The 14750-nt window shown below is 37.9% G+C and overlaps 1 protein-coding gene across 2 annotated transcripts in view; it reads left to right on the forward strand.

Moving 5' to 3' along the window:
- The window catches only part of CDC42SE2 (CDC42 small effector 2), a 110359-nt gene that overhangs the window by 22307 nt on the left and 73302 nt on the right, over nucleotides 1-14750 (forward strand). For both annotated transcript variants that reach the window (XM_044916752.1, XM_021701859.1), the window contains exon 2: nucleotides 12765-12847. The gene's annotated coding sequence lies outside the window, so the exon portion shown is untranslated. The remainder of the gene's footprint in view (nucleotides 1-12764; nucleotides 12848-14750) is intronic.

Here is a 14750-nt window from a genome sequence, read left to right on the forward strand (position 1 = left end):
TTTTTTTTTTTTTAGGATTTTATTTACTTGACAGAGCACAAGCAGGGGTAGAGGGAGAGGGAGAAGCAGGAGAGCGAGAGGGAGAAGCAGGCTCCCCACTGAGCAGGGAGCCTAATGTGGGACTTGAACCCAGAACCCCGGGATTATGACCTGAACTGAAGGCAGATGCTTAACCGACTGAGCCATCCAGGCACTCCTGTTCTTTTTTTTTTTTTCCTGTAAATTATATCCCCCCTCCCCCGAGCAATTTGTCAGTGGCTACTTTGAGGCCCTAGTGTGCCAGGGCCTGATTGAAATGCGTACTGAGTGCTCCGCAAGAGAATGACACAGTTTACCACATCTTAAGTCCTTAGGAAGGCAGTTGGGACAAATTAAATATGTATTGACTTTCTCAAAATAAGTTGAAATTTCAGCACCCTATGCATTTACCAGAAAAATACCACACTGAGTCACTCTTCTGGTGATTGAAAATGAACAGCTGGTAGAAGAAATCTCATGTTAATGATACTGTTACTGCGGGAGGGCCACTACGTAAAAGATGCAGAGACTCATCCTTTAAGTAATATTCAGAAACATCAGGAAGCGTTATCCTTCGGCAGATAGGCTGAAATAAATGGAGACATTCCTGGGTTCACAGATGAGTATATCAAATCTGGATCAAATTAAAATGTAGCAATCTCATTTGACATAATATAGCTAATTAATACAGGACGAAGAGGACAAATTATTGATCAGTTTGGGAACTATTACTTATTTTGCCTTAAAGGGAAGATATGTTGTCCCTTTTTATTATCAAATATGTTTTTCTTTTGTGGGATGAAATAACATTGAGTTATTCAATAAATACTTAGCACCAGCTGTGTGCCAGGGACTTAGGTAGTAGGAGTTCATTGGAAACTAACATTGTCTTAATAGAGCTTACTTTCTAGTTGGTGAAGACAAGCAGTGAATGAGTGAAATATATAGCCAGATAACTTCAGGTGCTACGAGGAAAAATAAAACATGGGAGCAAAGTGGGGACTGTCAAGGTAGGGAACAGGAGATTGCAGTTATAAATAGGATGGCAAAGGAAGGGCTCAGTGGCAAGACAATAAAAAGACAACTGTTAGAGCATCATTTATGATAAATATTGGCAGCAACCTAAATATCCATCTACAGAGGATTAGTTAAATATATTATGATACACCTAAATAGTGGAATACTGTATAGCAAATAAATATAAGTCAGGGCACCTCGGTGACTCAGTTGGTTAAGCTTTTGCCTTCGGCTCAGGTCATGATCCCAGGGTCCTGGGATCGAGCCCCACATCTGGCTCCCTGCTCAGCGGGGAGCCTGCTTCGCCTTCTCCCTCTGCCCCTCCCCACACCTCCTCCCCGCTCATGCACATGTGCTCTCTTTCTCAAATAAATAAAAAATCTTAAAAAAATAAAAATATAAGTCATACCTATAAGAATCATCTCAGATATAGGAAATAATAAAAATTAGGTATGAATGATAAAAGGAGTATGCTACCATTATGTCTACTACAAAAATTTGTATATTTTATATATGTAATTTTATAAATGCATGGATTATCATTGGAAGGATACATAAGAAAATGTTAATAGTGCTTATCTTTGGTGTGGAGAACAGGATGATTGGTAGACCGAGTGAGTGTAGTAGTTCAAATTCCGCCCAAGTGTCCATTGATAGATGAATGGAGAAAGAAGATGTGGTATATATACCCAATAGAATATTACTTAGCCATAAAAAAGAATGAAGTCTTGCCATTTGCAACGATGTGGATGGAGCTAGAATATTATAGTAAGCGAAATAAGTCAGCCAGAGAAAGACAAATACCATATGATTTCACTCATGTGGAATTTAAGAAAAACAAAGAAAAGAGACAAACCAAAAAACTCTTAACTCAAGAGAACAAACTGATGGTTACCAGAGGGGAGGTGGGTAGGGGGATGGGTTAAATAGGTACAGGGGACTTAAAGGGGTGAGCAGTCAGTTAAGTATAGAATTGTTGAATCACTATACTGTACACATAAAACTAATAAAGCACTGTATGTTAACTGTACCAAATTTAAAATAAAAAAATATTGAAAAAAAAAAAAACCTAAACCAAAAAACTTTGAGTTCATTGAAAAAATTCACATCCCATTTATTTTGTATTTATACTACTTAGTCAAAGTGAGCAAATACGGTGTAAAGTAAGAATGTAAGGACTGTTTGCCCAATTAGAAAGTGATGGAGGGGTGCCTGGGTGGCTCAGTCGTTAAGCGTCTGCCTTTGGTCATGATCCCAGGGTCCTGGAATCAAGCGCCCCATCGGGTTCCCTGCTCCGCGGGGAGCCTGCTTCTCCCTCTCCCACTGCTTGTGTTCCCTCTCTCGCTGTGTCTCTGTCAAATAAATAAAATCTTTAAAAAAAAAAAAAAGTGATGGAAAACGCATGTATTTATTATACCCAGTGGCCTAGATAGTGAATAAAATTGATAGTTAATAGAAACACGGACTCAATTCTATTGAGCTGGAGACCTTGTTGACATCTTGGATGATGGATTTGTAGGGATCATGATGGTAACATTTAGATTCATGTGCTGTTTTTTCACTCTTCTAATCAAATCGAAGGTGTTCATTTCCTAGGGCTGCCACAGTGAGGTACCATCACCTGAAATTTGCTGTCTCACCGTTCTGGAGTCTAGAAATCCAGAAATCCAAGGTGTCATCAAGGCCATGCTCCCTCAGAAACCTGTAGGAATCCTTCCTTGCCTTTTCCTAGTTTCTGATGATTTACAGGCAGTCTCTGGCATTACTACCTTGCAGCTGCATAATTTACAATCTCTGCCTTCCTCATCATATAGCATTCTCCCTGTTTGTGTCTTCCCATGGCTGCCTTCTTATACAGACACCAATTATAGTGGATTAGGGGCCCACCCTACTACAGTATGACTTCATTTTAACTAATTACATCTGCAACAGTCCTATTTCCATGTAAGGTCATATTCAGAGATAGTGGGGGGTACGTCTTCAACATGTCTTTTCTGGGGGCCAGTAGAGGGAAATGGACACAATTCAACCCCAAATAGAGGCTTGTTTCTTTCCTGTTACAGCCTTCCATATATACAAAACTGTTTTGTGAAGTTGTATGAAAAGATAAGTAATGTTTCACAATTTATTTTTAAAGACTCTTAATAGAAAAGTTTTTTCTATAAGGAGAAAAGATCCCATCTCTGAATCAAATCAAACTTAGAGTGAAGTCTACTAAACGTTATGTTTTAATGAAAATACAGTATTTTTTTCTCTTAGTGTTGTAAAAGTATGAGGATTGTAAATAGTAGTGAGTTAGAGATGACACTGAATGACTAATTCATACTTTGTACTTGTTAATAAAGTCATACCATGAAGATAAATACCGCCTATTTTCTTGCGCTTTTGTGCTCATGTAAAGATGGCTTTTTCCAGATCAGTTTGACCTAAAGATAAAATTAAATATGGCAGCAGAGAGGACAGAGTATTTAGCTCCCTTCTTAGTTTTTCTTTTGTACCATGACCATTATAATTCTATAAAACATTAGGAAAACTTTAAAAATTCTTTCTCCCCTTTCTCTCTTCCTCATGTATAAATCAGAAGCCAAGTATTTGTTAGCCTACAAAGTCTTTTTAAAAGTTATTCCTTAAATACGCCTTTTTGATACCTTTTTATCCTTTGTGAAATGAGCATTCTATCTGAATAAACCTACCAGTTGTCATTTAGATTTCCTTCTGTGTCCCCCCCCCCCCGCCCCCACTCAGGGTCAAATAAAAAAAAAAAAAAGGAAACTCTTTGCAGTCTTAAAGTGCTTTTTTCCCCTCTGAAATGTTCATTAATAGAGGAAAAACATGTATTCAGCTTTTTTTATGAGTAATTCCTCTGACTTCTTTGTGAAACAGGCAGTTAAATCTTAGATCTTAAGACATTATATTATGTTCTTAATAGGGTAGGCTAGGGTAATGTGCTTAAATTCAGCTGCCACCTAGTCATATTTAAAATATTTTATAAATTCAGGTATCATAGACTGTTAGAATTGATTTGGTCAGTAATTGCTTAGTCTGGCGTTATCTCAAACACAGGAATCTTTTAATTTTTTTTGTTTCAAGTTTTCATTAAAATTCTAGTTAACAGGGGCGCCTGGGTGGCTCAGTCGTTAAGCGTCTGCCTTCGGCTCAGGTCGTGATCCCAGGGTCCTGGGATCGAGCCCCGCATCGGGCTCCCTGCTCCACGGGGAAGCCTGCTTCTCCCTCTCCTACTCCCCCTGCTTGTGTTCCCTCTCTCGCTGTGTCTCTCTCTGTCAAATAAATAAATAAAATCTTTAAAAAAAAAAAAATTCTAGTTAACATACGGTGTAATACTGGTTTCAAGAGTAGAATTTAGTGATTCATCACTTTATATATCACATCCGCACAAGTGCCTCCTTGATTACCCATCACCCATCAAATGTAGGAATCTTTTTTTTTTTAAAGATTTTTATTTAAATAAAATTTTTTAAATAAAAAATTAGAAAAAGAATATATCCAAAGAAGAGCTGAATGGTGAGGAGTCTGAAAAAGATGTCATGTAAGAGTTAAGGGAACTAGAGATTTAGCCCAGCAAAAAACAGAGGAGACAGGACAGCCTTCAAATATGTGTAGGCCAAAGCATACAGTTTGAGAAAGAGGAAGCATTATTGTGGGTTATCAAAGAGGATGGAACCAAAGCCATTACATAGAAGTTTCAGAAAGGCAGTTTTTGTTTTAAAAAAAGGAAGAACCATATAAAGTATAACTGCCCTCCAAAAGATACTGGGTTGGCTAAAGAAGTGGTGAGTTCACACTCCCTTAAGGTTTTAAAAATAAGGAACACTAAAAAGATGCCTACATTTGGGGCACCTGGGTGGCTCAGTCGTTAAGTGTCTGCCTTCAGCTCAGCGTCCTGGGATCGAGCCCTGCACGGTCTCCCTGCTCCGCGGGGAGCCTGCATCTCCCTCTCCCACTCCCCCTGCTTGTGTTCCCTCTCTCGCTGTGTCTTTCTCTGTCAAATAAATAAAATCTTTAAAAAAATAAAAGAGGGCGCCTGGGTGGCTCAGTTGGTTAGGCGACTGCCTTCAGCTCAGGTCGTGGTCCCAGGGTCCTGGGATCGAGTCCTGCATTGGGCTCCCTGCTCTGCGGGGAGCCTGCTTCTCCCTCTCCCACTCCCCCTGCTTGTGTTCCCTCTCTCGCTGTGTCTCTCTCTGTCAAATAAATAAATAAAATCTTTAAAATAAATAATAAATAAATAAAAGAAAAAATCATTTGCATGGGATTGGAATAGAGGAGTGCTGGGGAAGAAGTGAGGTTCAGTTAAGCCTGACACAGAGATAGCACATGCAGGTGAGGTGTACTATATGCATTTGGTTATGTGAGGCTGAACTGAAAGACATCTAGGCTGGAGAACTTTGGACTTTAGATAGAGCTTGACTGGGAAAGTAGGTTTGGCTGTCATCAGTATACATATGGTAGGTGAACTTAGGAGAGTGATCTGAAATAATTTAGAGCATTGGTACAGTGAAAGAGGAGGGCACAGGCCAAAACTCTTAAAGAACTGTGACCTTACTATATTTTAGCTAAACACCTTTGGTGTTTTTGATGGGATTATTTGGGAACCAGCAAAAAGAAAGAAATCAGGGCTGCTTTAATTTATTTAGTAGAAACCCACCAAAATTGTTTGATTGGAGGAGTGAAAATGGTTCTTAAAATATTTCCCTTAGTCAGCTCTCAGTGTCTGAAATTCATGTTATTAAAGGTTCTCTACTTTGGGGTAAGGCATTGTTTCTAAAGGAGTTACCTGTTAAAATGTAGATGTCCCTAAAGACAGCTAAAATACTAATTGGTGGTGGTGATATTTTTAGGTCAGTAGGTTTTTTTCTGGAATTCACACTGAAGGGACAGATAGGAATTTGAGAAAGATTAGGCTTGGGAAACATGACATTGTTAGGAGTATGGGGCAACAGACCTGGATTTGTGCATTGAGGTTACCAAGCACCTGGATAAAGAGATAAGGAGAGTGAGAGCCAGAGACTGTGTGTGTGTGTGTGTGTGTGTGTGTGTGTGTAAAATGGGGATGGTGAGTTGGAGAGCAAAGAGGTAATGTCATTAAAAAGACATAAGAGAACATTTGAAAAGATAAAGAACTAAATAAATGGAAAATCCTGAAAGTATTTCAGTTATAAATTAGGGCAACCATATAATTTATCATCTAAACTAGGACATATTGAGAAAATTTATTATCTAAACTGGGACATATTGAGATAGAAAGGGGACTGACTTCTGAGTAATTACATTGTGAAAACTTGCATAAACTGGGGCTATCATTAGCAAGTAAGAACAAATGGTCGCTGTAGTTATAATGTGCTTATTTTAATATAGTGTAATAAAATAGTATCAGTTTTTAGCTACCAGGTGCCAAGCATTGTACTAACTACGCACTTGATACATCTTAATTACATTCTTAAAATAATCCTCTGAGGTAATTGGCTGTTGTTTTTATTTATAGTTGATGAAACCAAATCTCAGGGAAGTTGGCCTACAGTTCTCCGTGGCAGTCAGACTTGGACACAATGAAGTGATACAAACAAAATCCAAGTAAACTCTTAAACACTACATTGTACTGCAGTGGCTGTGGGTGTGCATCTGTATTTAAAAATGCCCTGTGACTTGCTCAGAAAATTACTCTTGTCATATTACATCATGTATTAAATCCCATTCCCCTTCTGATAGTCATTTATCTGAAAGCTTACTTTGTGCCAGACTACGTTATCTAGGCATTTTATGTGTATTAACATAATTTAAACTCATGATAGCCTTATGAATTATTTCCTTTTTATAGTTTAGGAAGTTGAGGCATGGTGAGTACCTGTCTAAACTCAACATATTTAGTAAGTGGCAGAGCCAGAATTCATACTCTGACAGACTCCAGAGCCTGTTTTCTTAATTGCTCTCCTCTACTGCCTCCTCTGGTCCATGTTCTTTATGTGGACCTGTTTTCATTTCTCTTGGGAGTGGGTTTGTTTTGGTGCCTGGTAAGTGTATATAAGAAAGTTTTCACAGTGTTTCCAAAGTGGTTGTACAACTTTGCATTACAACTTTGCATTCCCACTGGTAGTGCATCTTTATTACCACGTCCCAGCCTTTTCCACCAGTTTTGAAACTCTGGTAGTTAGAAATACATTCATTCTCCCTGTTTAAAAGTTTTGCCTCATTCACAGCTACTCATGTATATACTGTCATTTCTATCCATTTCTGTAACCCTACCACATCCTACGCTTTTAGGGTCCAGGAACGTTAACAGCACCAGTGAACAGTAGCTAGAGGCAAAATGTCTTGAATCTCTAATAGTATCACCATTGGCTAGGATATTATTGCCCAGATAACTTTTCACTTAAACTGTGTAACTGCATGGTTATATGCCTTTCTTTACAGTGTACTTGAGGAAATAAATGGTAGTGATTTATTACAGTGCTAATAGGTTTTATAGTATATTGATTAGTTTAGAATTTGGGGGCAAATTTCTTTACTTTTTTCAGTGTGTAAAATGAAGAAATTGAACTAGATTTCTCATAGATCTTTATTGTTCTTGCCAGATCTGTATTTCTTTGGGAAGAAAGAAAGAATTAGCATTTGACTTAAATGAGCAAGGAGATGGAACACATACTTAGTACATATTTTTCTTTCAGTATCAGAGTAATTTAATAGGGTCAAGGCCTGGTAATTTAAGCCATTATTCATTGAGGAAAAGTGGAAACTAAACAGAAATGTTACTGTAAGACTTAAGGCTTTAGCTTCTTGTAGTTTGACCGGCTTAAACCTAAGACTTTTGAATTGCAGTGGATTTGGGCACTTAAAAATAGATTTTTATTTTTAAATTCATAAGAGCATCTGAGGGTTGCAAGGAATCATAAAGCTGGTCTAGATCAGCTATCTGGTATTTTCAAATTGCTGCCGTAATACTCCGACTGCTGATGATAGGTGTCCGAAGGCAGGACGTTCCCTTTGAGGCAGCAGTGACTCAGAAAGATGTTCTAATATGTGGAAAATAGAGCCTCTGCTCATTCATTCTAGTTGTGCCATTTGTGCTGATGCAGAACTAGCATGATTTTTCTCTGTGACTGCCCTAAAAGTATTCTAAGGTAGCACTACTAACTCATTTCTCTAAAGATGAAGCCCTTTTTTCATAGCAGTGTGATGGAACTGAGACTGTTAACTTGGAGAATACATATCTCTGGATAGAGATGGGCTTACACGCTTCTGATATTATCTAAAATAAAATTTGATGATTAAATTCAGCTGAAGAAATAATGTAATTTTCTGTTATCAGTATAAATAATAGGCAGATGGGGATAGAGGTGCCATTTAATATGTAAAAAGCACCAAGCCATGTCAGCAGTTAACAATTAAAATGGATCTGATTTGATGATTTCTTCATTAATTCTAAGCAGAATGTGAAATACAGTATAGTAGTGATACTGGGATGAATGCTAATAAAATTACTATATTAAAATGTTTTTGGTTGACAGTGAAAAAAAACTTTTTTTATCTAATTCCTACCAAATGTAATGAAAGCCTGGGGTACGTTGTGGACTGCAGTTGAATGAGTAATAATGAAATCCACTAAATTTTCTTTTTGCCCATGCCGAATTATATGGGGTTAGCTAGAGTGCAATTTTTGGCATATGCTTTCTTTGTGGTCGGTAATTATGGTTTTGATCTTTAACATTGAGATAATATACTTTTCAGTGGAATTATTTTTCAGGAAAAAAGATAGTGGCTGTGATTTTCATAGTTACTGCATTGAAAGGGTCTTGCTTTTCATATTAATCAGTTTTGCTTTCAGTTATTAATATGCAATGAATTTGATTTAAAATTAACTGCACATATTTAAGTGTTCAGTTTAATAAATTTTGAAGTTTTTATACCTGTGAAATTATCTCTACAGTCAAGATAATGAAAATATCTGGCACCTCCAAAAGGTTTTTTTTCAGCCATTTGTGGGTCTTTTTGTCCACCATCCTCTGTTCCCAGGCAATCAACTGAATTGCTTTCTATCCCTAGAGATTCTAGAGTTTTGCGTGTATGAATTCTACAGAATATACTCTTGGTGTGGCTTCTTAGCATAATTATTTTGAGATACATCCATGTTAAATAGTGTATAATATAGTTCATTATTTTTCTTAAAAGTAGTAAAATATTGAATGGCTTTACCACACTTAGTTTATCGATCCACCTCTTGATGGATAATTGGGTTGTTTCCACTTTTGGGTATTAAAAATAAAGGTGCTAAGAACAGTCTTTTGTGAACATAGACTTTCATTTCTGTTAGGCAAGACCTAGGAATACCTGGCTTGTATGTTAAGTGTGTGTTTAATTTTTTAAGAAACTGCCAAACTGTATTCTAAAGTGGTTTTACCATTTTACATTCTCATCAATAGCATATGATCATTCCACTTGCTCCATATCCTTGCCAATGTTTGTATTTTCCTAATGAATGATAATGTTAAGGTATATTTTCATGTCCTTATCTGCTGTGTGTACATCATTGGTGAGTATGTTAAAATCATTTGTTCCTTTTTATTTTTTTATTTTTTAAAAGATTTTATTTATTTATCTGACAGAGAGAGACACAGTGAGAGAGGGAATACAAATGGGGGAGAGGGAGAAGCAGGCTTTCTGCTGAGCAGGGAGCCCGATGTGGGGCTCAATCCCGGGACCCCGGGATCACGATCTGAGCCGAAGGCAGGCACTTAATGACTGAGCCATGCAGGCGCCCCCATTTGTTCCTTTTTAAAATTGGGTTTTCTTGGGCGCCTGGGTGGCTCAGTTGGTTGGGCAACTGCCTTCGGCTCAGGTCATGATCCTGGAGTCCCGGGATCGAGTCCTGGGATCGAGTCCCACATTGGGTTCCCTGCTCAGCAGGGAGTCTGCTTCTCCCTCTGACCCTCCCCCCTCTCATGCTCTCTCTCTCTCATTCTGTCTCTCACATAAATAAATAAAATCTTTAAAAATAAAATAAAATGGGGCTTGAGTTTTGAGCATCCTTTCTTGTATTCTTTTTGAATATAAGTCCATTTTCAGATCATGAGATTTGCATCTTTTTTTTTTTTTAGCATGTGAGTTGTCTTTCATTTTGTTAAGTGTCTTGCAGATAGCAGAAATTAGTAATTTTGATGAAGTCCTGTTTGTCACTTTTGTCTTTTACATGTCATGCTTTTGTGTTTTATCTAAGAAATTTTTGTCTAAGACCACAAAAAATTTCTACTATGTTTTCTTTGTGGAATTTTATAGTTTTAGGTTTTACCTTTAGGTCTGTGATCGATTTTGAGTTAATTTTTATATGTGGCACAAGGTGTGGACACCCAGTCATTCCAGCTCCATTTGTTGAAAAGGCTCTCCCTTTCCCCACTGAAGTGCCTTTGTAGCAAGGTTTATTTCTGGACTGTCAATTTTGTTTTCTTGATCTGTCTCTTTTCAGTACCACACTGTCTTGATATTTGCAGTTTTATAACAAATCTTGAAGTCAGGTAGTATAAGGCTTCCAATATTAATTATCTTTGAAATTGTTTTGGCCATTCTAGCTCATTTGCATTTCCATGTGAATTTTAGAATCAGCTTCTCAATTTCTACAAAAGCTGCTGGGATTTTGATTAGAAATGCGTGGAATCTTTTGCTCAAATTGGAGAGAATTGACATGTTAAGATCATTGAATTTTGAACATAGTGTATCTCTCCATGTATTTGTCATTGTTACACGTCATTTGATAATTTGTAATTCGTATTTTCCAGTGGTAATATTTCCAAAAGTGGATTTTTTGATCTTTGAACAGTTCTATAGAAACAGTTGATTTTTTAATTCTAGCCATCTCTTTTCTTAATTTTGTTTTCAGATGAAGCATAGCATCCTAGTTCATTGTTGGTTTAGATTGGAAGAAACATGTAAGCTTACAAAATGTAATGTGTCAGTATCTTTCAAGGAGTGTTTGGTATTATCCCCAGTATTTTGTCTTCATTTTTTAAAAAACAAGATTATTTATTTGAGAGCGAGTGAGCTGGTGGAAGGGCAGAAGGAAAGAACCTCAAGCAGACTCCCTGCTGAGCACAAAGCCCCACGTGGGGCTTGATCTCACGGCCCTGAGATCATGACCTGAGCCAAAATCAAGTCAGACACTTAATTAACTGAGCCACCCAGGCACCCCATTTTTTAAAAAGTAATCTTTACACCCAATGTGGGGCTCGAACCTACAACCCCGAGATCAAGAGTTGCATGATCCATCCAAGACGGGGTGCCTGAACTGAGCCATTCAGGCACCCCGTCTTCATTTTTTTTTTTTTTAAGATTTTATTTATTCATTTGTGACAGAGAGAGAGAGAGAGAAAGCATGAGTAGGGAGAGAGGCAGAGGGAGAGGGAGAAGCAGGCTCCTCGCTGAGCCAGGAGCCCGATGTGGGGCTCAATCCCAGGACTCTGGGTTCATGACCTGAGCCTAAGGCAGATGCTTAACGATCGGAGCCACCCAGGCGCCCCCGTCTTCATTTTTTTAATGAAATATTAATATTCCTCATAATATGGAACCTTGAAACTTCAAACTACTATTACTTAAATGGTTGAATTTGTAGGTAATTTCAGGAAAGTAATTGATTCTGATGGAGGCATTGTTACTTGTTTTTATGGGATTCTGAGATTTCATTCAAATTACATATTTTAGAGAATCAATTACCTTGGTATTGGTTTTGGGAGAATGAAGGAAAGTATATGATAAGGACTTTGAGGTTTGAGGCTTATGCACATGAATCACATTGCAGCTTTCAGAGATGGAGAAAACTGAGAAAGCAATGAATTTGGGATTTTCACTTCAGCTTGGACATGATTTAGGCCTGTTTGTTGACTGTGTTAAGTGCTTATATGTTTATTTGGAGGCTTATAAATGAAGAAATATATCTTAGGAAAAAAAAATATTTCTTAGGTCAAAAATAGGTCTGAGGTCACACAGCTAGTAATCGCAGAATTAGAACTCAAACCTAGGGCCTGCTGACTCCAAAATCAATGTAGTCATTAGCCCTATACTATATTGTATTGTCAAGGCAGAAAAACATGCTTGGCTTTGATAGTAATTAATGTTCCCTGTGAGCTATTATAAAAATATGGCAGAGTTTGCAAAGTCAGATGCCAGCAGGATCCAGACAGATAACGGAGTTGTGTTATGAGAGAGTGATGACATCTGCAGGCAGCTGCAAAGCCTGTGACCCACCCAAAGGATTAGCTGCTAATCAGCTCCAGCAGATTGTTACCATGTGGGAATGTGGGCCCATTACTGCTAGATCTTCTAATTTTTTTTTTTTCCCCCAAGAGAGGTCAGAAATCTTGATTTCCATGTTGAGTCTTCTTCTGATTTATAAATGCAGGCAGCTGTCCTTTAACATGAGTGTAGGTCAACCTTACTTGTGTCCACCACACATAAATGTGTGTTGGATTCTACCCAGTGGGCAACTTCTGCTAAGAGTTGTATCTGGTATTCTGTGGACACAACAATAAATTTATATGATGTGAAAGGGTGGTAACCGTGTAATAAGCACTTAGCCTTTGAAATGCAAGTTGCTTAGTTTGAACATGGGGTTTATTGAATCTGGTATTTAAGTTCAGTTTTCTTATGGATCAGTTAATATAGATGGGGGAGGAGGGAATTGTTCCCTGTAGCCTTTTGCTTCCTAATTGCATGCTTTCATTTGCACATAGGGCCAGTTGCGAGTTTGTGGACGTTTGACTGAAACCTGGAACCCAAATGAGAAGAAACCTTTAAGGAACAACTTCTATTGACAGTGAGTCTGTAGTCATCTGTATGCATAATATGGAATGTTCTCAACCCAGAGATAGCTAAATGGGTGACTCCATTGACAAGGAGTGGTGAGTCTGACTGTCCCCACTGATAATTAACTAAATCCTTTTCATAAAAAGAGAACTCCTCCTCCTCCATTCTTAGCATTTACTCTCTGTTGAATAGTAAATTAATTTTTGTATTACAGAGAATGACAGCAGTGCAGTTTAGGAAAGTTCCTTGTCCCTAACAGTGTATTTAGTGTATGGTTGCAGTTTGACTTTTTTTATTCAGTTAGGCACATCCTTTGTCATTTTATTTTTCTCTTTTATTTCTTTGCCTAATTATACCATCTTCCAAGGCCTGTCTTCTTGAAATATTCAGCCTAACATTAAAATGATGGTCATGATAATTAACAGCATCTACTCTAATCTTGGTTAATGGTAGGTGCCCTTGCCTTGGGAATCATATTAGGAATAGATCCAGTTTTGGCGACTGAGTAATAGAAGGGAAGTCTGTAAGAGGATTCTGGGAAAGGTTTTCTTGGTTTTGAGAAAGAAGGAAAAAGTTGATCCCTCTACTCCCTAGAGGTGGTTTTATCTGGATGGGACATCTGGAACTGCTGTAGCCATTTTGCTACTAGCCTGAAAGTGATGCCCTTATGTAAAGTAAGGCAGACTCAAGAGAACGGCAGAGAAGTAGAACTGGGGCTCCATGTAATGTATGTAGAATCACCCTAACTGTGGATTCCTTGTGATGTGAGATAACAAATTTCCTTAATGTTAAGCAGTTTTGCCCTTAGGTTTTCTATTACTGGCTGTAGAAATCCTCTCATTTGATTTCTCCTCTTCCTGATTACCCATTGTTTTTAGTGTCTCATTCATTTATTTCTCCTTGATTATGTTCTGTGCTGTCCAGTAATGCTGCTTTGTATATGTTGCTTTTGAAGCATATTGTAAACTTTGTGAAGTTTTTTTTTTTTTTTTTTAGATTTTATTTATTTATTTGACAGAGAGACAGCGGGAGAGGGAACACAAGTGGGGGCAGTGGGAGAGAGAGAAGCAGGCTTCCAGCTGAGCAGGGAGCCCGATGTGGGGCTTGATCCCAGGACCCTGAGATCATGACCTGAGCCGAAGGCAGATGCTTAACAACTGAGCCACCCAGGCGCCCCAAAACTTTTGTGAAGTTAAGGGCTGTGTTTATATCCCTCCTCTAATACCAGTACTGTCTTCTTAATAAAGCCATCAGTGCATATTTACTGAATTGAATTGTTTGAACAGTTGAGTATTTGAAAAACCAATCTACAGAATTGAACAATTAGAGATTTTCTTTCCTTCTTTTCTTTCTTTACTTTGTTTTTCTTTTTCTTTCTTTCTCTCTCTCTCCCCCTCCCTCCTCCTTTCTTTCCCTCCCTCCTTCTCCTTCCTTCCTTCCTTTTCTTTTTCTTTTTCTTTCTCTTTCCTTCTTTCTGTCTTTCTTTCTTTCTTTCTCTCTCTCTCTCTTTCTTTTTTTTTTCTTTCTTTCTTGTTTTATTTATTTCAGAGAAGGGGAAGAGCAGAGAGGGAGAGAGGGAATCTTAAGTAGACTTCCCCGCTCATGAAGTGAGCCAAAAGCAACTGACTGAACCATCCAGGTGCCCCTACAGAGATTTTCTTTTAGTTCAAATCCTTTTCTTTAACCACACTTCTTCCCTGCAGGATTATAAATGAAGTTTGGCTTTTAAGATGATTATCGTATAACACATATTCAGGTGGTTAGTTCTACTCTAAAAAAATGGTGCTCATATTTTGTCTTTTGCTTTTCTTTGACTTTACTGTTAATATCAGATCTTTTCCTATATATTTGATTACTGGCTTCAGTGTAATAAATTTCACTATTCTCTGGCGTAAAAACAGGATAGTTTATGT

The sequence above is a fragment of the Neomonachus schauinslandi genome, chromosome 7 (assembly GCF_002201575.2).
Source record: "Neomonachus schauinslandi chromosome 7, ASM220157v2, whole genome shotgun sequence".
Lineage (NCBI taxonomy): Eukaryota > Metazoa > Chordata > Mammalia > Carnivora > Phocidae > Neomonachus > Neomonachus schauinslandi.